This window comes from Haliaeetus albicilla, chromosome 4 (assembly GCF_947461875.1).
Source record: "Haliaeetus albicilla chromosome 4, bHalAlb1.1, whole genome shotgun sequence".
In the NCBI taxonomy this organism is placed as follows: domain Eukaryota; kingdom Metazoa; phylum Chordata; class Aves; order Accipitriformes; family Accipitridae; genus Haliaeetus; species Haliaeetus albicilla.
The window spans coordinates 3,096,986-3,121,656 of record NC_091486.1 but is presented as its reverse complement, the minus strand read 5'-3'; the positions used below and the strand labels follow the sequence as shown (position 1 = coordinate 3,121,656).

The 24,671-nt window shown below is 41.0% G+C and overlaps 1 protein-coding gene across 2 annotated transcripts in view; it reads left to right on the top strand.

Annotated features, from left to right (window-relative positions):
• The window catches only part of LYPD6B (LY6/PLAUR domain containing 6B), a 55,344-nt gene that overhangs the window by 853 nt on the left and 29,820 nt on the right, over nt 1-24,671 (top strand). Inside the window, exon 2 of one of the 2 annotated variants that reach the window (XM_069780721.1) lies at nt 2,061-2,167. The gene's annotated coding sequence lies outside the window, so the exon portion shown is untranslated. Of the gene's footprint in view, nt 1-1,802; nt 2,168-24,671 lie in introns of those variants that run through there. The other variant, XM_069780722.1, reaches the window with a different exon arrangement.

The following is a 24,671-nucleotide window of genomic DNA, read 5'->3' as shown; positions in this document are numbered from 1 at the left end:
TATTTGCGATAGGCGAATGCGTGCTCTGGTGTTGGGTTAGGCTGCGGAGTCCTCGGAACGGTGACTGGCAGCGTTTGTGTGGTATCGAGGGCGCCGAGGGCTCGGTTCTGTGCGAGGCCTATGGGTGCTCTGGTAATATGGTTTAATAAAAACAGTCCCAGGGTTGATGAGTGTACGCGGTTCACGCCGATAGAACTGGTTTGCAAGACTCAGCTGGTTGACTCCTAAGGGCAATCTCAGGAAAATAGGTTCGTATGATTTCCCGTCTGTCAGAGGGTAATGCGGGTAGAGCCTGGAACCGCAGATGCAGAGATCAGAGCAATTGCAGAGAGCCATGTACTGCAACCTCTTTCATAAATACAGTACTGGTAATCCCAGATGCTCAGATAATGAGTCAAGTTTCCCTCCCTCAATGAACATGTTTTTGTTTAAAATAATAAAATATTTAATGCTGAGATCGCTGTTTCTCAGGTTGGTTTTGAACCCCTAAGTTTAAAGTGTTCAAGCTTCCTCCATAACTATGAACCTCCTGATGGCGGCACCCCGTTCTGCCTCTCCTCAGATGAGTTTTTAAGAAAAAGACAAAAATTTAAAGGCTTATAATGGGAAAGAATAAAGTCCTGCCTTGCATTTGAGAACGCATACACCAACTTGGAGGAGGAGAATTCAAAGCTGAAAGAGTACGTCCTCGGTTTGGTGCGTCTGCCTTGCATCGCCAGTGCCAGTCGGTACCCCGGCTGAGCATGGCCAGGCCGTGTACCAGCAGTACAGTCCTGCAGGTGAATTCCAGAGGTAATTGTAGATGGATGTTTTATAGCATGGATGAAGGGAGTTGTCCTGTTTGTTACAGAGGGCACGGCTTGGTGATTCATCGATCTTTGCATGGTAATACTTTTGCTCTTCTAGTCAATCCACAATTAACTACCAGTGTTGCTGATGAGAGTCTTTCCCACTTCTCATCATGTGTTACTTGCTTTAAGTTGATTAACATTTCCCAGTATGATAGTTGCAGTACTCTGTTCACAGCCAGTCGCATCCTCTCAATGACATCCCTCCCAGAGCGGATAATCTTAGGGCCTTTTGCCTTAGCCTGGTTTCGTCAGAGCCATATCTCCAATGCTTGACGTGTGGCATTCTGGCTGTGTGATATTAACTGTCAGGAGCCTGGTAAATCCTGTAATCAGCTTACATAGGATGGATCCCGTCTGTTGATCCTCGAAACACTTCTGATGAGTTCCGTCCTCTGGCTGGCACCAGGTGCTGGATGCTTTATCTGGCAGAAAGAAAAGAGGGAGAGCGTAGCCAAGGTGAGGGCAGATATGGTTTCTTTGTCGGGGAGGCGTGCAATTGGCAAGTGCAAGGTGCTGCAGGGGAAAGAATCTGCATTGCAAGAATGGGCACCTTTTCCTGCACCCTTGGGAACTCTCTGGAAGAGACACCTGTACCTTGCTAACTCATAGGTTGATTCATGCCACGCAGTCAATCTATCACGATCTCTTCCTGCCTTGTTTTCCATTTGCCTAAGCTTCAGTTGTGGGAGAAGAGATAGGAAATGTTTCCTTTTAAACTGTTTATACAAGTTGTGTCAGTTATGTAGGAGAGCCCCGTCTGGAATCAGGAGTTGCAAACTTAAGTTACAAAACAGAAGTCACCAAGGCTGTTGTGCATGCTGTAGTACAACGCATCTTACTCATCCCTGCCAGACACTTCCACTGCAGGCAGCAAGTAAGGAACTCGGTAGCAGAGGTGAGGGAAAGAGAATGACAGCACCTTACGTATTAAGGGTGCTTAATGCCTCTCAAGGAGAGCAAGGTAATTGAAGGGTGAAGAATTTTCCAGGGCTGTCTGTCATTTCTCAGTCCAAAGGGGCCCTAAGCTACATCCAAAAAAACCCCCACCTCTCCTCTGCTTTACTAGTTTGAGGGCTGCTTTGCAACAAAAGTTCTCCATCTTAAAACAAATTTTTCTGCATGAATTCTGATACTTAGAAAATTGTCCACACACACACCCCCTTTTTTTAAATTCCTCAATATTTTCTTTCCTTTCTTCACGTCCAGTAGCTGGATTTTGTACATTCGAAGGAAAGGAATGCTTCGGTTATTCGTGTGTGTGACTCAAAGGACTTCTGGATGAGGTGCATGTCTAACAGTTCAGAAGTGGTGAAAAGGTATGTACAATAGTACGCCAATAAACTTCAGAAGGAATTTCAGATTGCAGCTTTCTTTAAGGATCGAGTTGTATTGGGTGATACATGTGTTGTTGGCAATTATTTTTCCATTAACTGCTGTGAAAATCTTTTAGTCTAAATAAGAGGCTTCATCTTCTAGACTTTGCATGTGCTTTCAGCAGACATCTGATTACCAGGCTGGTTATTCTGAGTGCCAAACGCTGAAATGAAGGCTCAGTATAACTGTTTGCATTTGTTGTTTTTCTCACTCGGAACCTAGTGCCCGTGAGAAGCCAGAACACCAGGCACAACCTACGATCCGTTTTCACATTCAAACGGCACCACTCTAGCCATGCCAACAAAACTAGATTGGGATTTCTTGCCTGAAGCTTGGGGCTTTTTGATGTACCCGGTTTGAACTACAGGCTTTGGCAAGGAACTAAATTAGGGTAAAATGGTGTTCATTTGGTGGTTTTTGTCTAGATTTTGCTTTGATATTTAAACAAATCTAAACTGTTGTGTGAAACCTGCTTGAAATAAACTTACAGACTCCATTGTTAATATCACTTTACAGATCTGGAAATGGGGCATTAAGGGATTAGAACGTGAGTCTTTTTGTTAAAAGATCCAGGCTTTAGTTATATTCTGACTTGCTGAATGGTTCTAGACAGGTCATTTGTCTTTTTTCCATCTATTTCTTGTCTCACTAGTGGGAGTAATGATGACTTTTCTATTTCCATGAATTGCTGTGAAAATTGATCGGTTTGTAAAGAATTCTCAGTGCAAACAGCACTGCAGTGATAGCGTTATTAAGGGTGCCAGTTTCACCCCAAGTAATTCAAGCACATTGAGCTTGAATTGAGCATGGTTAGCTTTCAGTCTAACCATGTACTGCACTACATGTGGCATGTGGAATTCTCTCCTATTAAAGATGGCGATAGGTCAAGGCAGGGCAGGGGCAAGGGGGGGGAAGTCCAAGATCAAGGTTTCCACTTGAAAGTTTCTGTAAACCCTATAGTATGTCTAGAAAAAGTTATTTTCAGTGTCGGGTAGTCCAGCTTTAAACTAAATTATCAGAGCGTTTTAAAAAAATTCTGAACTCTATTTCCTTTTCTGTTTTTTCTCACAGTCCATAAAACAGTTCAATAACAAATCCCATCTCTCAAAAGTGTAGTGAGGAAAAATTGTCTGCTTATTTGAAATGCTGAGATGAAAAAAAACCAAACTCATTGTACTGTAGCAGTGCCATTTATTAACCAGTGAGTTATGTAAAATCACTCTACTGTGGACCGGGACCTCACTCGCAGTCACAAGTGTGATTTTGACGTTTATATGTGTGACACTTTCACTGCTGGTTGAACCCCATCCCGCCCTCAATGCTCTCGCTGGAGAATTGTGGATTCTTTGATCTAAGGCAGGGCTGCGTTTTGTAAAAGTTCCCTACGCCCTTGCAGTGTAAATGTGCTGGGTTGACCAAGACTTGCTATTTAAGTGTTTAAGCTAACCCAACTCGTTTGAGCTGTAATGACTTAAAGATCAATCAGATCATCATCTCTGAGGTGACCATCTGAGCTGGGGAAAGGAGGAGATTGCTGTTTCTGCTGGGATGGCTGGCCGGGGCCAGCGGGTGTTTCCACTGGCAGCTCTCAAGCCAGAGGAAAGTCCACTCCATCCTGCAGAATGTATCTCCCGGCTAGCTTCACGGAAAGAAGTCTGTATCCTTCATTTTTTAAAATAGGAGTGCGAGTGCGTGCTAATAAGCAAAATGGGAGGAGATGCTTGCAATAAGTAGGTGAAAAATCAGATGTATGAATAGATGGAAATTAACTGCTTATTCAAAATTTTAAACATAGTTTTTTCACACTCTTAATTTGTTTTGCTCGTAAACTAGTGTGTCTGTGTGAACCGTTTTCTTTCCTGTGTCAGTCAAAGTGGCCTTGTTGTGTCTCTATAAAGAAACGTGTCTACTTTGACTATAGCCTAAGAAGATTACACTGGTATTTCCAAATGATAGAGAAATTAAGACTGAAATCCTTAGGCCTATCTTGGGATATATAGATTGAAAACTGACACCAACTGCAGGAGCGATGCTTGATTTGTGTCTATATATTTGCCCTAGGTGTAAATGCCAGATATTGTAATTTCTGTCTGTTATTTAAATGGAAATTTAACAAACAAAAAGAACCTCCATAAAATACTCGCTATCTTTAGTGGTCTCTAGGCCCTTGGTATAATAATAATCCCTTCCAAAATTGCTCCATGAAATCTTGTGGCGTACTCGTAGATTATCTCGTATTTGTATCTGAAATACAATGTAGTGTTCAAGCTCTGGACTGCAGAGTGCATTTCAGAGTTTGAAAGAACAGGTTGCCATACTAGACTGGCTCATAATCTTAGATCTGTAAAGCTGCCTCTGGCAGTGATGAATAACTAATGCTTCAGGGAAGACTAATATCCTCTATTATGCACCTAGCCAATTGGGCAATGTCAAAAACAGAAAGACGGGCGTAAGATTATCTTTCTGACCCCTGCAGATCATGCCCTGAAGTGTGGTGATTACCCTTCTCAGAGTCTAAACATGCATAAGCGCAGATGGTAGTAGTTACAGTCATCTAATCCTTTTTTTGAAAAATGCTGCCCCAGCTTTGTCTTGATGTGAATAAACCTGTTGTGGCAAATTGCACTAATTCAGAGCTCAACTTAATACACAGAAATGGAGCTAAAAGCTTATGAAATACAGAGAAATACAGGCATACGCGTACCTTGTATGGCTAACGTGGTAAGCATCTCAGTGCTTAAAACCTTGTTTACAGGCACTGGTTTTGCCTTAGACTTTAACTTCATTTAAGGCCAAATATGAAGAGTTTTCGTGCCTACATAAGGAGTACTTGTTGGATGTGAGCTTAAAATGACGCTCCTTCTTTCAACTGGTAACTAAGAAAATCCATGTTAGCTATAGTTTCTTGTGGCCATGTTTTCCTTAGCTCAGAGCTTCATGGCTGCAGAGCATCAGGGGTGTACAGGTCCCGGCACTGTTCTCTGGCTGGGGTCATCGTTTTTCCTTGAAGTCCACTGTCTCCATCTGTTGTGCCTGGCTCAAGTAATGCAATGTCTTCCTTAGACTCATTGTGACAGTTGTTTCTGTAGTTTCCAGCTCTTTGTGGTTGCGGGACTGTGTAGGATAATCCTCTAATTGGCGTTTCATCCAAGAGTGGCAGGACAGAGAGCATTATCAGATGCTTGATCTCAGCTATCCAGGGTAATGTGGCTGCTCCAAAATTTGAGTCTGCTCAAAGGGCAGGTCCTGTATCCATCCTTTAAAACTAAGCATACAAGTCAAACATTTAAAAAAAAGAAAAAGATTACAGTGGTTCTTCCCTCTTTGGGACTGTCAGAGAACAGACTGGTTTCCAGACACTAGCACACTGGGATTATAGAGTAAATGGTGAGTTTTATTTTATGTGGTATACCTGAAGACATGACCCTTTCTTAGTCTCTTTTTAGTACATGTCAATTTAACATTCCAATTGTGGGGTGCAAGTTGACGGTAATGGTATGTCATATGTCTTACATGGTTTTTAGAATCAAATTAGAGGATGTTTATATAAACATATAAAAATTATTTTCAAGTATATAAAAAAAAGCAACAGCACAGATTCTACAGAAGTCAAGAAAGCAGTTTGTCCAAACAAGCTAGAGGTGAGAGATATCAGTTACTAAAACACTATGTGGTTGTAAGGGCTGGGGAATCTCCCTGTGCAAAGCTAATTCTGGATGCTGTTTTCAGCCTTGGGCTGCATTCTGTTCCTCTTATTTTATTTTTCTAAGATTATTACAACAGTGCCTGATACCAGTCTAGTCTGATAAAAGTCAAAATTCACAGCACAGAAGGGAAAGATTATTGCAGTTTGCAGTTTCAGGAAAGAGCCTTCCTGTGGTTTTTGGTGGTGGTGGTTTAGTTTTTTGGACAGTCCTTTCTCCCTTGGGAACTTCTACCAAGGATGCTCAACACTTTCCCCGGCTTCACACCACCATCTCCCATGTCAGCCTGTCATCTTATTGAAAACTTGATTCTGTTGTCTTTTTCTAACAGGTGATAACCCGTATTTAGGCCAGTACCTGCTAATAGCTGTTTGAATAGTGATTTTCTAGTAGCACCTCACTGAAGCTACGCTAAGGACTTGTCTCTGGGCAGCTACATTCTGATAATGTCATTTGTTTGATGAATGACTGTTGGATTTAATCTAGTCTGAGTTTTTTAAATTTTTGTTTGCTTTTTAATAAGGAAACTTCTCTGATCAGGTGCCATGAAATTGATACTCTGTGCCTTAATAATTATGTTTAATATCAGATTATTTTGGTTTAACAAAATAAATCCGAGGGATTTATTGCTTTAATATGTGTGTATTATTACCAAAACACAAATCAAACTAAGTACAATGTTATTCATTGAGGTATGTACTGTAGTTTTACAGGAGTTATTGTTAAATAGTAGAACAGGATTTGAAAATTCTCACTCATTCGTTAGATCAAAAATGAAAAGGATAATGAAGTGTTAGGCTTTAAAAGAGTATCACCGTTAGGTTCAGGAGGACTTGCTTACCTCTTTCTTTATAATGTTTCGGAATTGACTATTTGGCTTCATTTGTATTAGAGGGAAAAGGTAGAGATACAGCACTGGCTGCTACCCTTGGAGGACAGCTGACCAAAGGGAATGAGGAGCAGTAAATTGTGTCAGTATATACAAAAAAAAAAAAACCAAAAAAAACCCAAAAAACAAGCAGTCCTGTTCAGAGGAAATGCCGATTACATCATTTTGCTACTTCTTCCCTTTCAGCCTACCCACATCCAGTAATGTTATAGTTTCTGTACTTTCTTGGTACTAAATCTTTTGGTAGTCTGAGTAGTCTGACCAGACTCTGCTACCAACATCCCTGTGCTGGTGAGATTTGTGGGAGAGAGGGTGTGTATGCATACCTAAAGCTATTTTATGGTTCCCACCTGCCTCTGCTCTGTTGATTCAGTACAGTTCTTTTGCAAGCTGGTTTGTTGAAACGATCCAAGTTCAAAATAATCCTATTCAGAAACAAAATTCCCATCTTTCCTTCCCCCCGCTCTGTAATGAGTCTCACATTTGGAGAGATTACCAGATTTATGAGACTACAGCTAAAAAGAACTTACACTGACACAAATTACGTCTAGTGTGGCAAAACTTAAAATAGGTGTTTAAAATATTAATGAGGTACAGAAGAGCTGCAGATTTACAACTAATCTGCACAGACTTGAAAATATCTTTTCTTCTGTGAAGCAAGAAAATGAAGTTAATAATTACAGTATAATTAGACAAGAAGAAAGATGTGTCAAGTTAGGTAGGATTTCTACTTCACTAGTTATAGGAAATGAGAGATTCGGTGTGCAGAACAGATTCATACCTTTTCTGACAGAATTGTGTATAGAGCTGAGAGTGTTGTTTAAACTGTACGCTGTAATACAGGTGCTATAAGATACTTAGGGTGATAAGTTTTTGTTTGAACCAGCCTGCTAATTTTAATGAAAATCTGCATGGCTTTTTTTGTCTTTTAGAGGCAGAGATTAAGGGCTATCATTGCCTACCTTGAGTGCCTCCAGGCACCATGAATTCTGTGCTAAATCAAATTGGAATTCAGGGCATCTAGTGTTCAGGCTCACAGCAGTTCTCTATTTTTCCTCCCTTGATACTGTGAATAACCAGCTTTTTGAAACTATCGGGTGTTAGGACTTTCAGCTAATAACACTTCCTGAGATGACTATACTACCTTAATCTCAGGACATGTAGTGTATGTACTCCATACTGCATCATCTTGATAAGGTCTTGTCATCGTAGGGTATCTAATGTGAAACATGGTGGCGTGGAATACTTTTCATAAACAGAATGTCTGTTTATATGTAGATATTTTATTTGTGTTATCGCAGCTATCTTTCTCATGTCCAAGTTAATGAGTTATGATCATGCTATATGGTCCTTTTGTTTTGTCATGGTTTGGGTAATAGCTTATTTAGTTATAAGAAAGTGCAAGTACTTCCTGGGTTCTGAGGAACTAAGCAGATTGTACTTTCAAAGTAATGGAGATATCAGTTTATATTATTTATGGATTTGTGTTGCAGAGAATCAAAATACCACGGGTTTGTGTTAATATAGCAGCTGCCATTCTTGAATGGTGCCATTAGACTTGAACTGGAAACCTCTGGAGCTAAAAATATGAGCTTGAGTGAGAGATACCTGCTCAGAGTCATCAGTGCTTTCACCTTATGTGACTTGCACACTTGTAGCTCATGGGTGTCACAGGGCAGTAGTGTCAATGATCAGGGTGCTTGGTAGGCTGGGATTGGCAAGGGGTGTATATCAGGCTGTCTGTCGAGAAGGAAAAATTACATGTTGGTCCATATTCTAGGGTAACGCAGTTTGAATTTATCAGTATATTAGCTTGTGAGATTTTGTGCTTCTCCAAGTAATAATTTTAATTAGACTTGCTCATCTTGGCTAGGGTGTGGAGCAGTGTGAATACTGAAGATAGTTGATCGTTGTTGTTGTGTTTGTTGTTCATTTGTTTTTATTGTGAGACTGTTTGTATGCATTTCAGCATGATGTGTCCTTCTTCAGCAATACTTGCCAACTGTAATCATTCCTGGTTGTGACTGTAGGATTGATTGTTTTGTATAAACACTCTTGGTATGTAAGTTTTATACATTCCACCTACTTGCCAGGATTCAGAATCTCAGTTCTCTTAGAGCAATTCCTCAGCTATTGTCAATGTCCTGAGAGAATGCTGAAGTAGACTTTATTCCCCTTCCTGACCAACATTGACTTTAGCAACGCCCTAGTGATTTGACAAATAGATTGCTGTCTGATGGGAAGGAATTGTTTGCTGTAGTTCAAAGCCAGATTTCAGAGGTATAGAAAAATATTTTACTAAGAATTAACAGGAGAGGAAGAAAAGGCCTTTGCTGACATACTTTATTCCCACAGGACTTACTTTTCCCTGTTAGAACTTAGTGAGCCCACCACCTAGTAGGGCAAGCTTTGAAAAAGGATAGTTCTTAGTTGTGGATTTTTGATAGAGAGAGGTTTCTTACCTTTTGTTATTTATGCCAAAAGATACACAATGTGACAGAAGTCACATCAAATATTTTAATGCATTGCATTTTGTCTGTTAAGTAACATATGCAACAACCAGAATTTGTCTTTCTGCATCAAAATTTGTATTTCTGCATCAACTGAGCACTGGCGTGGGTTGCCCAGGGAGATTGTGGAGTCTTCCTCCTTAGAAATATTCACGAACTGTCTAGACACGGTCCTGGACAACCAGCTGTAGGTGCCCTGCTTGGGCACCTTGGGCACTCATCTGGTGAGTGTTTAATTGCTGTCTGGGCTTAATCAGCCACAGGGTTAAAGGAGGAAGGGGACAGACCTGAGAGAGAGACTACAGAACCTAAACTTCCTGTTACTGTAGGTACCTAATGACTTGGCAGCATATAGATCCAAAGACTATTTTATTAGTCGTGTAATATGGCAGGCAAAACTTTGTGCGAGAGCCTTGCACCATTCTACATAGCTTTTCCAGTCGTACCCACTTTTGACTTGGCTTGCCATTGGTGTGACCCACCTGGGAAAAGAAAAGCGAATGAAAGTAACCAGCTTTCTCACTGTTGGTGAGACAGCGTGACTAACCTATAGCATTTAATCTCTTTCAGAAACGGAGTGGCTCTTGGGGCCACTTCACTTCTTTTGCATTTTCAATAAAGCAATTTTTAAAAGCGACTAATGCTTTCTGGAGCGTTAGACATACAGTAATAGTTGATAACCTGAACTTCTTGCATGTTTAGTTTTGTAGCTGCTCTTGGACTTTCAAACCGCTAGCTTCCATCCCTTCCTTGCTAAACAAAACGTTTAAAGCCTCTAGAAATTGCAGCTGTAGGGTGGAACACTGCCTCCCAAAAAGCTGGATGACAAAACCACCCTTGGCTTGAAAGGGACTGTGTTTTCACTTCTTTTAAAAAATGCACAGGGCAAACAGCAACTCTTCTGATTCCTTAATTCAATAGAAAATGCTTGAAGAGCTACAGTATGGGTCAGGTTCTTAAACAGATGTCAGCTGTTGAAGTCAGATCTTTTGAAAAATCCATACAGAAATTTAATGATAGTAGGTACAGGGAATCAACAAGTAACAGGGCCACTTTTAGTTGTTTTTAAAGGGTCATTCTATCTTGAAAAAATGTCCTGTGGTGTCCAAACACCGGAAAATGTCATTGGACACATGAATTTATTTATGAACGTTCTTTGTATCCCACTGTCATGCTAGAGTAAGTACAATTAGAGATAGATCCTGGGATTTTGAAGGCTGAGTGAATGCATTGTGTACCGTCTTGATAGTCACAGAGATGGACGTAGGATCATTTTAGGCAGGGCAGAAAGAGAAGGAAGTATTTCCTTTCCTTTCTTTGCTTTGGGCAGCCTTGCATTATTTCTGGGGACAGCTCTGACTTAAGCATTCGGTAATGAGGAAGCGAAAATGGTTTTAGGGCTGACCTCGAGGCCTGGAGGTCTTGCGAAGGAGACACTCTAGGTCCGTTTTGGTTCCTTATCATCGAAGTAGTAATGTGGATATTATAAACCATGAAACTGGGCAGTTAATGCCTGTGGTTCAAACTGACGGACAGCCATGAGAACACGGTGGTTCCTCTGGCTTCTGGCCAGAGTAGACTACAAAGACTTGTTCAAAGTAAGAATCCAGGATATTGCAGGCTTTCTCTGGATATGTAGTCAAGAAAATAAATAGTGCTGATAGACTTGTTGTACTGGCATAGTATTTCCAAATTGCTTTTTTCTAATTTTATTGATTGTGTTAATATCCTACCTGACTATATTTAATTGTGGAATTCTGTGTACGCTTGAAGACTTTTGATCTTTTAAAGCATAGATTAGTTAAGCTTCTCGTTATTTCTATGGTTTGGGGGCTTTAAGAACACATTTCCATCTTCTTTAATGTTGCCAAGAACGCAGCATTGCTTCTGGGATGATGAGAGAGTCCAATACATTTATTAAAGATATACTTCCGCATGTGGCTTTGTGAGTTGTCAATGTACTTTGACCACCATAGTGAAGTAATTATGTGGTAAACTGTTTTAAGAATGTGCAATTGCAAAAGAAATCTTTGCTTGTATACTTAGTTGCCAAAATAAAGGAAATTGAAATCTGCTCTGAATTGTCAGAATGTACTAGTTAAATCCACGTTTACAACGTTGCCTGTGGTTAACCACCACTAGATAAGATCATGGACTGTCTTATTCTGCATGCTAACATGTAACAGATTGATGATACAATTCACATTTAAATTACTTTGTGCTTTATTTTTTCTATAGTCTTTGGCTTTGAGAGGAGCTTTCTGTGCTGCGAGGAATGTTATCAGTTTATTAAGTGACTGTTGCTCAGAATAATCCATTGTAGCTGGAAAGGTAATGATTGGCCTTCCGCAATACTACGCTACACTGTTTTCCTGCAGTGCTTCCATAGAAGAGGCTCCAATGGTTATGGCTGCTCTGATAACGTGCTAAATCACGTGTCTGGACGTATGCAAGATATGAAACTTGAAACTTGGCACTATAGATATGCTTTTAAGTCGTCATAGCTAAAAGCAGCCCCAGTGCATCTCTTTAACTGTCATTCCTGTTTCTTAGTGATCACGGAAAAGCAAAAAAAAAAAAATATTTCAAGTACTACCTTAGTCTGGGCCTGGTCCCAGCTATTAGCATAAGTCTTCAATTTTCACTAAAGTTTATATCAGGTCAAAGTGATATTTGAGCTGGAGAATTTGGGGGTTGCCACCAGGGTTCATCATGTTTTAGTACTAGTTATTTTACCAGAGAAATCACAGTGTGTATACGTATGTATGTGTGTGTCTATATATTAAAAAATTGTATAAAATCTCTATAGAAATATAGTACAAATTCTGTTAAGAATTACACTGATAGCATTCAGTCAAATTAGCTAGGCAGATGAGTGGGTTGTCCTCCACCAGACTGTAGCCCGCTGCAGAACTGGTCTGCACAACAAATGTGAAAAATAATAATCTTTGCATCTAAGTTTCTAGGTAATCTAGTTCTTAAATACCCAGTTTCAAATGTAAATACCTAAATAAAGGATTTTGTTATGAGCACCTTGAGCATTTAATTATTCCCCAAAACAATGGCAGTAACAGAAATTGTGTAGATTGTGGCAAGTATCTTTCATTTTCATCTGTCTACTTGGTTATAGCTTTTTTGATCTCTTTGTCTTGCACTTCGCCATGCCAGATACTTTGATTAGGAAGGACAGCGTATAAGATTTGCATTTCTTTGGTCAGCCTCAGCACTGCTGCTCCTTTGCCTGAAGGGAACAATCTATGTTCCGTGGAGTGCCTCATGGCTCCATGCATACTGTTAGCAGCATTATTGATTAGTAATTTTAATGTCAACACTGTGGTTGGAGTAAGATGTGGGCATCAGTGAAAGATGAGCTTTCTGCATGGGAGGGAATATTTTGCATACAGTGATTACGGAACGGCTTCCAGTCCAACTCTTTCTACTCTGTCTGAAAATAAAGTACTGTGTGATGGGTATAATAGTATGTTTGTCTTCATTTTTAAAGTCCACTGGAATCTGACCCATTGGAAATTAGAGGCTTACACCTGCAGAGAATTTACATGCTTACAGCTACTGCTTTGCTAGAAGGAGGATGTTTAGGTCTTCTGGCACTTGGATACAGCCTGGCTTAAGCTTTATTTATTTAGTTATGAATATGAGATAAAGCAGTCCAATCTTTATTTCAGATTACTTAAAAAATGGCTGTTGGTGAGCCTGGATTTTCTAGAATACCATTTCCTTGGTGGCTTCTGTCTCTGTATCTTATTCATGTTATATTTTGTTTCTCTCCATAATGGACTATGTGCTGGAAAAAACCTTTGTGACACTACATGGGATTTGGCATTCTGCTGTGCGGATTACTGATGGGAGATGCCTGGCTAATTCCCAGTGCTTGCTATTCCCACAGACAACCTGGAAATGGGTGTGGTTGACGTGAGTAGTAGCAACAAAGGTATGAAGCTAAGATTGCCTTCTGGAATGGCAGCTCATCAAAGGGCTAGGAAAATCTATAAAATGAGCAATAAAATTACTTTGAAAGTTTCAGGTTTACTCATTTTACTACTGCAGGAAAATGTTTTTAACGTATATAAGCGTAAAGCACATTGGTTAAATTGTGAATATAGTACATATTCTTTGAAGAAGTAGATAAGGGGAAATCCCTTCAGAACTCTTCTAATAACTGTGCTCCTATAAACAGGTTATTTTCTTCTGGGAGAGTCTTAAACTGTGTTTATTTGGGTTTCGTTAACTAAATTGTTTCCTTTTTGTATAAAGGATGCAGTAGTTAATCAACTTCTAAGTCTGCTTGGAAGAGGGTTAATTGTTAATCACTATCACCAATACTCAGAAGTGTCTGAACTAATTTGGTGAAATGCATTTTTCCCTGCAGCAGCAAGTGCTGCATGTTTTCAGTAGTCTGCTATAATAGACATCGATTATACAGCTTTGACATGTGGCTAAATCCATGAAAACTCTGATATGTGTTTCAAAAACAGCCCTTAAAATGGTATTGAAATCACGGAAATGTATGGAACCCTAACGTCAGTGTTCTGTATGCCTTACTAATATAAGGGAATTCACGGCAGCTGTCAAGGGCCTACGTTCTACCTGTGGGAAGATGCCTGAAGGTATGCAGAAGAGGGACGCTAGGGAAATACAGGTTTTTAAACCATGACTCTCTTGGAAATACGGAGCTTTATTCTGGTTTACCAGAGGCGTTTATCTTCACTAAAAATTCAGATGTTTTGTATGCCAAAGTCATTGGATAAAAGAGTTGATAACTGAAACAAAGACGGGAATGCAGATCTTCCTCCTCCCAGGTGATTGTCTGCTCGCTGTGTGTGCGTTGCCTTTCTGTCTGCAGGATGGACCTTTGATGTTCCCTCCGAGGTGTATCAGTTTCAACAAGAGAGATCAAGAGCTTCCCGCTACAAATGAACAGATCGGGTGTTGATAGAACACTTTCTTGGAGAAACGGTGATCTGAATCCCGGCAAGAATTAACCCAGATCTCCCACATCGGAGGCAAGCATGCCACTGAACTCCCATTGAATGGAGCTACTGAGTTGGGCAAAGCAGCCCTACCTCACTAGCCTGCCTACCCACAAGTGAAGGAATCTGGTCTGAGTGCCATCTGGATCAAACCCCTCAGATGAAGCCCTCAAGAAGGGCTTGTGAATACAAGTGTGAGACTAAGCTGCGAGATAGGGTGGTAAGCTGCTCAGGCCTGCCAAAACTGGGTGTGTCTGAAAGTAAAATTTCATGTGATTAGAGAATGGAAAACTTTGAGGTGCCTGGGGAATCCTGGTAGCAGCTGAGAGGGTGAATGTGAAGACTGCAGTTTTTCACTTGTGTATCTACTGTGATTTTCTTCAATTTTTTTTTTTTTTTAAATATAAATTCCTTTTGTGGCTTTAAACCTAGGTGCTTGAAAAAATTGGTGTTCAAGCTCTGCAGGAAAAATATCATATTAGTCCATCTCATCAAAATCAGCTCAACTCTCTAATGTACAATCGCAGAGGTAATTTCTGATGGTGGATTTATGTATATGAATGGCATACAGTTCATGGCTAGTATCAGCTCTAACACAGGAATGGTTTGACTAGAGTTTGTTTGCATTTTTTCCGGTCTCTATGTTGGTGAAGAAAGACTTAAATTGAAGGATTAGCAGGTTGTGCTTGGATGCATTTTCGCATCCTGAGTATTGACAAATCACCCAAATGTGCATCCCTGCTGGATGGATTGACCTGTCAGTGCAGTGGCCAGTGGTTTAGAAATCTGGAATTTTGTATTGGTTTTATGTGGCAAGGTTTTGGTAGCGGAGGGGGTTACAGGGGTGGCTCCTGTAAGAAGCTGCTGGAAGCTTCCCCTGTGTTCGAGAGAGAGCGAGCCCACACCAGCCGGCTCTAAGACGGACCCGCCGCCGGCCAAGGCCGAGCCAATCGGTGATAGTGGTAACGCCTCTGTGATAACATTTTTAAGAAGGAAAAAAGTTGGGACGTGGAGAAAACAGCCACCGGAGAGAGGAGTGAGAACATGTAAGAGAAACAACCCTGCGGACACCAAGGTCAGTACAGAAGGAGGGGGAGGAGATGCTCCAGGCGCCGGAGCGAAGATTCCCCTGCAGCCCGTGGTGAAGACCCTGGTGAGGCAGGCTGTCCCCCTGCAGTCCAGGGAGGTCCGCGGTAGGGCAGATATCCACCTGCAGCCCGTGGAGGACCCCACACCGGAGCAGGTGGGTTCCCGAAGGAGGCTGTGACCCCTTGGGAACCCTGCGCTGGAGCAGGTTCCTGGCAGGACCTGCGGATCTGTGGAGAGAGGAGCCCACGGAGCAGGTTTTCTGGCAGGACTTGTGACCCCGTGGGGGACCCACGCTGGAGCAGTGCGCTCCTGAAGGACTGCACACCGTGGAAAGGACCCACGCTGGAGCAGTTCATGAAGAACTGCAGCCCGTGGGAATGGCCCACGTTGGAGAAAGTTCGTGGAGGACTGTCTCCCGTGGGTGGGACCCCACGCTGGAGCAGGGGAAGAGTGTGATGAGCCCTCGCCCTGAGGAGGTGAAGTGGCAGAAAATAACATGTGATGACCGTAAACCCCATCCCTGTCCCCCTTGTGCCGCTGGGGGGGCTTGGTGGAGAAATCCGGGAGTGAAGTTGTGCCCAGGAAGAAGGGAGGGGTGGAGGGAAGGCGTTCTGAGATTTTGTTTTATTTCTCATTGACCTTACTCTGGTTGATTTGTAATAAATTGAGCTAATTTTCCCTAAGCTGAGTCTGTTTTGCCCGTGACGGTAATTAGTGAATGATCTCTCCTGTCCTTATCTCGACCCGCAAGCTTTTTGTTATATTTTTCTCTCCCCTGTCCAGCTGAGGATGGGGGAGTGATAGAACGGCTTTGGTGGGCACCTGGCGTCCAGCCAGGGTCAACCCATCACAAATTTTTATATTCTATTTTACTAGGAAAGCCTGAGGCTGTGAATATGTATCGTGCAATGCAATACTCAATAGTATACCAGACACAGGGGAAGTTCATTGTGCCTGTAGCTATAATAGTATGTTAAATACCAGGGTTATTAATCTTTCCTCACCTCAGAAACTTACGGTCCATGTATTACTATGTTTTTGTATGAGATTTCATTGCTCAGACTTGCAACAACTCAAAACTTAAGATCCTGCTTCCCACTGTGACTTGAGTCTTGAGAAATCAGTTCTATTTAAAAGCAGCAAATTGTTGTTTTGATTATATTACATTTTCAATGGCATATGGAGATTCATCTGTGGTTGCTCAGAAGGTTAGTTTTTAAGGACAGGTATCAGATGTCAGAAAGCAGATACATCTTGTAGTTAGGCAACCCCCAAAAACCTGCTGGTCCCCAAATCTGTGTGTCTCGTGGTAAGGGTGTTAATAATATAATGAATGTCAGAATCCCTACTGAAATGGATAGTTTATTTGGGTTCTGTGTTGTTTCTCCATAGTTGTAGGTGCTAGGTGCTGTCCATGGAGTTTTCTTCCTTTCTTTGATAATACAATGAGCATTATTCTATAAGAAGAAATTACCATTTTCTGTAAAATCAGTGTAGCTCATAGAGCATTTTGACATCCCACCACGCAATAATATCAGTGAGCTGACGGAGACATGCACCAGTGTGGGTCCCAGCGGCAGTACTCCAGCAACAGCACAGCTCTTCAGCTGCTTCTTCTAGAGGCAGCTCACCGGGCGCTGACCTGGGAAGCTCTGGGTTGTGGTCCAGTGTAGCTGCATGCTTTCAGTCCACATAACTTTCCCTTAAGTCATTCAAAAGATTTTTGGAACGTAAAGCGCATGAAAATAATTGCTCTGCAGGGATATCTCTGCTGTAGCTCTACTAGGTCTGGAATCGCACTGTGAACTAAATCAGGCTTATCTTTGTATTGCTCTGGTTAAGCCAAGAATCTAATTATGATCATAAATCTGCTAAAGTCAATGAGAAAGTCTGTGGTGGAGAGCTTTGCTGGTCTGGAATCTGAGTGAGGTTGACTAAAGGACATACCTGGGAATTTACACTTCAGATCAAATGATGTTTTTGTTAATTGGCATTTGCTTGTATGGCATACATCAGCACCAGCCCTGAAGGTAAGATGTTTTCTAGATGAGTGGAGACCAAGACTCAGACTAGGGCAATGATGTTCCAAAAGTAAATAGCAGCCAGGAGTGATGCTGGAAAAGGAATTCCAGAGTTATGGCTTCCTGCACTTAACTTGAATCATGTTAACACCATATTCACTATCTTAAATAAAATTACCACAATAAACCACCTTAATGTTTATCTTAATAATAATAAAGGAAGGTGTTTCTCACAATAAAATATGATTAGACCTGTGGAAGAAATAATAGCTTCGAAATTAGTTTCAGTTGAAGGCAAAGTGTACTTTTTATTACATGGTTTTGGCTTTCACATTGCATAAGCTCAAAGTAGTAATGCTTATTTTTAAGAGTTTAAAAAAAAATTAAAAGGTTAGAAAATTTTTTTAAAAGGTTTTGACATTCAATCTGTCATCATTGTCTTCTTAAGAATGCATGCAATGTTTTTTTTTTTAAAAAAAAAGGCAAAAGGAGAGGATTTTGTTGAATGACATTGATCTTCTTTGGAGTTCTTGTTTGGCTTTCTGCTCATTAAGCTCCTGACATGCAAACAGACTTGAAAAGGCTGAGAACTATGACATTAGATGTAGCATTTAGGTATGTCATCAGGTCTAGTAATATAATATATACTGAACTTGATTTTTTTTTTAACAGCAAGAACCAATAAAAGTCATGCTTTTCTTCTGTGCTTCTCTTCACTTTGAAGTGCAACACCTAGTATACCTTCAGAAGATTTATAAAATAGACTACTTGCAAGGTTTCATCTTAATTTTTGAAAATTGATTTCAGTTCTTCTAGCCTATACCAACAACATTTTTGTGGCTCAATGCATATTGTTAAAAAGTGCACAGGAATGTATAGAAAAATGGAATAGAAATTTGTACTTGAGAAAAAAACTGGTGGATGCAAGCCCAAGTTTTCATGTTGAGTGACAAAAATGATAGACCTCCATAGAGCAGGGATAGAGAAGAGGTGATAGAAGAAACAGTATAGGAGATGCAAATCATATACTTTGTATATTTTCTCATTTAAAAAAAGCATAAGGGAACAACTGTATAGTTCAAATAACTCAAATTCAAATGCTATTTATAATACAAAGCTAAGAAATTCATTACCAGAATCATCACTGGATAATATGAAAAAAGAGAATCTTCATTGATCTTCTAGAGTGTCAGAAACAGTGCAAGGCCTCGTCACCAGTACAACAGAGCGGCTGATGTAGGCTGGACACTGGCACAGACCAGCGGCTTCTCTGTGGTGGTTTGGGGAAGTTTCTGCGCAGTATTTGGCAGAGTTTGTTGCCTCTCAGCCACATGGCCTGTTAACAGGCTATACTTTTTCGTTTATATGGTGCCTATGGTAGCAAAAATGTTTTGTATATGTACAAACTGCATGGTGGACGGGATTTGAGGGGGTTTTATTTATTTGAAGTTATGCTGAGGTTGCTTAGAAATATTTAGAATACCTGGCTCTTATATGACTATCCTTTTTTTTTTTTTTTCTTCTTTAATAGAGTTTTCTGATACGTATTTTTACCCTTCCTGGAAAAAAACTAAGTGCCTTTTTGTATAGCCCTTCATATCTTGCTTTCTGTAGCTGAGTGCTTGATAGTCAGTATTCTGCCTGCTGCTGAACTGCTGCACTGATGAGAACTGCCTGTTGTTACCAAGCTCCCTGTGACCTTCATGGGCCTCTTACAGGGCAATGTTGAAAGTATTTTGCATGGTTGTTGGGATACTATTTGTGAATCCTGTCAGTATTCCATGCCTTAATTCCTATTATGGACATGGAAGTGAATTGGGGCAATTAAAGTATTTTAAAAATGTGCCTCCTTATTTTTTTGTGGGGAAAAAAACCAAACCCAAACAACCAAAGCAACAACCTTTTTGTTTTGAAAAGCTAGCAAACCTTTCCCACAAATTAGATTCTGTTAGATTTTTATTTTCTTGTAATACTGTGTCTAGAACCAGACAACACGTTTGTAGCAAAGCTCATTTTAGTGCAAACTGGGGACCAGGAGGTTTCACTGGAGCTTGCCAAGGGTGAATGGGCCTCAACGAGTGTCTGGATGGAGACTGTGAAATTAGAAAAGACATCTGAGAATATGTGCTGAAGCCCTCTTTTTAAATGAACTTGCACTGAGTGCAAGACTTCAGAACATGTTTGAAGTAGAATTGTGGCCTTTCCCAGCAGAAGCTAAGGGTAACTGCACATACTGCGCTTTACTAGAAATCAAAATCAAATCAAATTCATGTCTCTGGGACACAGTTCTTGTTTAGCTTCATGTGAAATATGTCAAGGAGCTTGCTAAAGCCATGACGAAGCAGGTAACATTGGTCTGAATTGTTTAAATCCACGCTCGGCCTTTCAGTGGTTTTGCCCTGCGTTTTCTCCCACGGTGTCCAGATTGCTGCTGATCTGCAATGCTGAAATCACTTGTAGTGCTGATACTATGTAATGGAGAGAGCTAGAAGCACCTCTGAATATAAGGATGAAACTAATGTTATGAGGTACTACAGGTGGGTTTTGCAAATATTGTAAAGAAATGACATGCTTCATCTTCTGTGAGAGAAATATCAGAAGGGAGCCTGGGGGACAGCACATTAAATGAAAGTCGACAGTGTGGCCTTGCAGCAAGGAATGGAACCAGATCCTGGGATCTGTTGGCAAGAGTGCAGCTTTGGTTGAGGGAAGCCATCCTTCCCCTCTGCTTGGCCGTTGTGAGACCAGGTACGGAGTGATGTTACCGGTTCTGTACACCCAATACAAGCAAGACACTGACGAAGTGCGGCAAGTCCGGCAGAGGTGTTCAGGATGGACTCGGGGCTGGAGCACAGGAGAGGCTGAGACATCTGGGTTTGTTCAGCCAGGAGCAGAAAAGGCCGCAGGGGATGTTACACCATCTCTTCCCCCAGCTGGAATCACCAAATTCTTAATGTTTACAGAGAGAGTGAAACTCTGGAGAAAAACTTGGTGACCTAGGAAGTACAAGGGACTGACAGAACAAGAGAAGAGGAGGTGACGCTAGCTGGGCCTGGCAGGCTGTGCAGCAGGTTGTCCAAGTCCAAAGGTATGATCGCAAAGTAGGGCAGGGGAGAATCCTTTTGCTAGGAATCTGTTTGCAGAGTTGAGCAGCTGATGCACCCTATAGTTTCTTAAAATATATGTGCATGGGACATAAGTAGATTCTTCTCTCTTCTTGGAAATTACATGTAACTTGCACTTCTGATTCATCAGCACTGCAGAGCGCTCTGCATCCATAATCACTCTTCTGTGTTGCAAATAATATTTTTCAGTGTATGAAGTGCGTATTTTACTTAATGAATTATTAATGCAAGCAAAGCAAAATAAGGAATTCATTCCCTGTTTCCCATTGGAAGGCAGATGTTCAGCTATTTCCCAGAAAGCAGGGCTTCATCACACATAATGGTTACTTGGGCAGACAGACACCATCACTCTGCACATCCCCCCTTCCTCCTTTTCCCCCCAGCTTTTATTGCTGAGCATGACGTCATATGGTTTGGGATACCCCTTGGGTCAGTTGGGGTCAGCTGTCCCCTCTCAGCTCCTTGTGCCTCCCCAGCCTCCTCGCTGGTGGGGTGGGTTGAGGAGCAGAAAAGCCCTTGGCTCTGTGTGAGCACTGCTCAGTGGTAACAAAAACATCAGTGTGCTGTCAGCACTGTTTTGGTCATAAATCCAAAGCATAGCACCGTATGAGCTACTATGAAAAAAAATTGACGGTCCCAGCCAAAACCAGTACAATCTTTCTTGCATCTGGTGATGTTTTCTTTTAGGTTTCTGTTGATCTCAACATATTTTACATAGTTCGTGCTTTCATCACTTAAAAACCAAGCAAACATTTATTCCTTTTGCTAGGTAACTGAGTGCAGTGCTACTTTGAGAAGAAGCCTTTTTTTTTTCTCCTCCTTCAGTTGTCTACTTCAAAACGCGGTTCCAGATGACAAAAACAAAGCAATCTTTCCTCAGGGATTAGTTGTCCTGCGAAGACTTTTCAAATTCTTTAATCTGTAGTTTCTACTCTCTTGAAGTATTGGGAATTGATGTAATCCATGTGCTTGTTTATTGTCTTTGTATTCATTTTACTAGTCATAGAGAAATTGAGAAGTTGTTTGTTTTAATGCGTAGGGTTTTCCTCCAAGCCTAAGCAATTGTTTGCCTTAAGTGAGCATTAGATATCCTGTTTTACTTTGCATAAAACAAGTATGCGGTCTCCTTCATTTCACAAAAGGAAACCACTGTTCATGAATTCTCATTATATTCTCCTTGTTTCTAAATAATAAAAAAAAGCACTTGTTTAAAATAACCAATTAAAAAGTGTGCTTCAAGTAAGATGGCATTTGTCTTACTGGGAAAAGAGGGTCCTCGTGCTTGATGTGTTTTAAGTGCAAAGTGTGTGACCTACAGGTGTTGAATATACAGTAATTCTACTTGGCTTTAGTCCATTAAATTAACCACCCTGCTTTCTTTAGCTTGCTGGGAAAATTGCAAATGCATTGGTTTTTGTCTCCTTGGCAGTTAGGAGTTTAGCAGGACATTGATTCTTAGCGGACTTCCAGACAGAGTCCCATTGTTTATCATTAAACTCTGCCAAGAACTTATCAGATGCTGTGTAATGAGCCCCCTTCTTTTAGAGATGCTGCAGTGCTGAAAAGAAACTGCTAACAATTACTGACTTTCATTTCGTAGTAGTCGTTTTAAATGAGAAAAGCTTATTCTATTTTAACTTTTTTTTAATGGTTTCATCTGGTATATTGGAGGACACATGTTAAGTGGGATTTTTCAGTCATGGGCATTTTAAGCATTTGCAGGTGGCAGGTATTGATTTGTCGCCATTAGTACTGCATTTCTCAGCTGTGGTGTGGTTCAGGGATTGCTGCTTTCTCTAACTTCAGTGTGCCAGCTCCGTAGGTATGAACTTGGTAAGGAAGCTGATTGAGTAAAAAAAGAAGAAGAAAAAATCCCCAAACATGACCAAAATGACAGATGAAGATGAGTATTCTGTGCCCTTGTGTGATAACCGATGTGGTGAGTTAAATGCTTGCTGCTGCCAAAAGAGCCTGTGTAATTTCCCTGCTCTCCGATTCCTTCTTTCCTCCCACCGCAGCCCATCCACCCTCCTGCTCCCTGCACGTTCATTTTCTGCCAGCCGCTCTGCAGAACGAAGAGGCGATACGGATGCTTCTGCAACTGCTCGTACAACTGAGTAAATTATCGGAGCGAACGCAGCTATGTGGTGGTAGGGCTTTCTGCTGCAAGCAGTTACTCCAAGAGCAGCAGATGGTGGCCAAGAAATCCTCTGGGCTTTTCCCTGACTCCGTGGCCTGTTTCAACTCTTTTCTTCTGCCTGAAGTCCCCAGCCGCGGTGGCAGGTTGACAAGCGCATTGAGCTGGCACTGCTGCTAAAAAGGCAGCGCTGCTACTGCGTGGTGCGGATGCCGCTGTTTGGGAGGCCACGTGTGGAGCGTGAGCAGGGAGCTCATCTGGGATACACCCAGCCAGGCAAAAAAAAAATAATTAAAAAAACCAGTTGAAAACAGGCTGCTGAAGGCTGGGAGAGGCCTCCAACTTTTTTCAGTACAAACACTACCTTAAAGTGCTCCTCAGGCGATGGTATTAGAGCTCGGTTGCAATACTCTTTCAAATGGTAATTTCTGATGCTTCTACCTGACTGCCCAGGGTATTCTGATTTTAGAAATTACATGTTTCATCAGCTTAAAATACTACTCTCACTGACGCTATTGCAAGTGATTTCTAATACTGCAAGTGAATTAGGCATCTCTTCTTTCCACTTGGCCTCGCTGGTGTGATAGAACATACTGGATATATTCAGTGTGCATTTTAACTGTAACATTTTTGTTTTCTGAGTTATAAAATGCAGCAGAAGGGGCTATCAAGTTCCAATTTCTTTACAGTTTTAGAAGCCCATCTTAAAAGTTATTAATTAGTATCCTATAAGAAGCATCATCTTAGAAGTCCTAGAAGATGCTGTATTTTGCTGTAAAACTTTACAACTGTTTTTTATTAAAAGGAGATAGGAGGGGATTACAGAAGATACAATGCAACCAAGCAAACTTTCTATCCACTTAGAAAAATATTTGAACTACTACTTCCTTTCAGGGAAGCTGTGATTAATGACCACTGAGCAAAGAAAATTAATCTATAGCGATAAAAACTTCATTGGTCACATCACCTGTCTTCAATCCTTCTTAATAAAACAGTACTGCCATGGGATGCAGCAAGGGAAGATTCATGTGCTGAGAGCCAGGATCCAGTGGATAATTTAAGTTCAAATATACTTGCCGCATATTTCACTGGTAACTATCTATTAGATCAGCATATGCTTTACTGAATCCTATCATAGCTTCATCAGTACTGTTCTGTCCCCCCCGCTGTCACTTGGATTAGCTGTTCGGGTGGCACTGAGGTTACATCTATGTCCCCAGAACAGATCTGTACCAACTAAAAACTCCCTCTTCATACCCGGCAGTGGACCGTGTATTTGTTCTGTCCTAACAGCTGTGTACCTACAAGAGAGCTGAAGAGCAGCTGCTATGGCAAGAGGGCCAGAAGTGGAAGGACTAATTTTTACATTTGGATAATCAAATGCGAGAGATTCTGGTATGGTTCAGCCATATGTAAATGCAGCATTTTTCAGTCCAGCCTGTCTTGTCTTTTGTTCTGACTTGTTCTCTCCAGCTGTGCTTTCATAGTCACTCACTGCTTTGGTTTCCTCCGCATTTGTTTCCTTCTTGGTCTTACAAGTTGTTGATGAATTATATCATCTCCCTTATATCAAGAGAGATTCATCTTCATTTAGTTTAAAACTGTGCCTAAGAATATTTCTATTGTTTCTTCCACTGTCTTTGGACTTCAAATTTATGGAAAAGTGCTGACATCCTCAAAAAGGAATCTCAACTGTATTTCTGTGCCCAGATGCTAATCTGGTGCATGGGAAACAGTTTCACTTTTGTTGTTCGCTTGCTTGTTTCCCACTTCAGATTTTTTGCAACATACTAGGCTTGTTACATTCTTGGATATTTGAAGTTCTAATTGTGAAAGTCCTGTTCATAATTTTATCTGTGCTTAAAGTTACCTTTCTACTTTAAATCACCTTTTGATGGTGACTTACAGCCTTCTCTCCTCTATTGTAGGAATACTTCTTCCATACTCTTTGTTGAGTAACATGGAGAAAAGAAGTTTAAATTT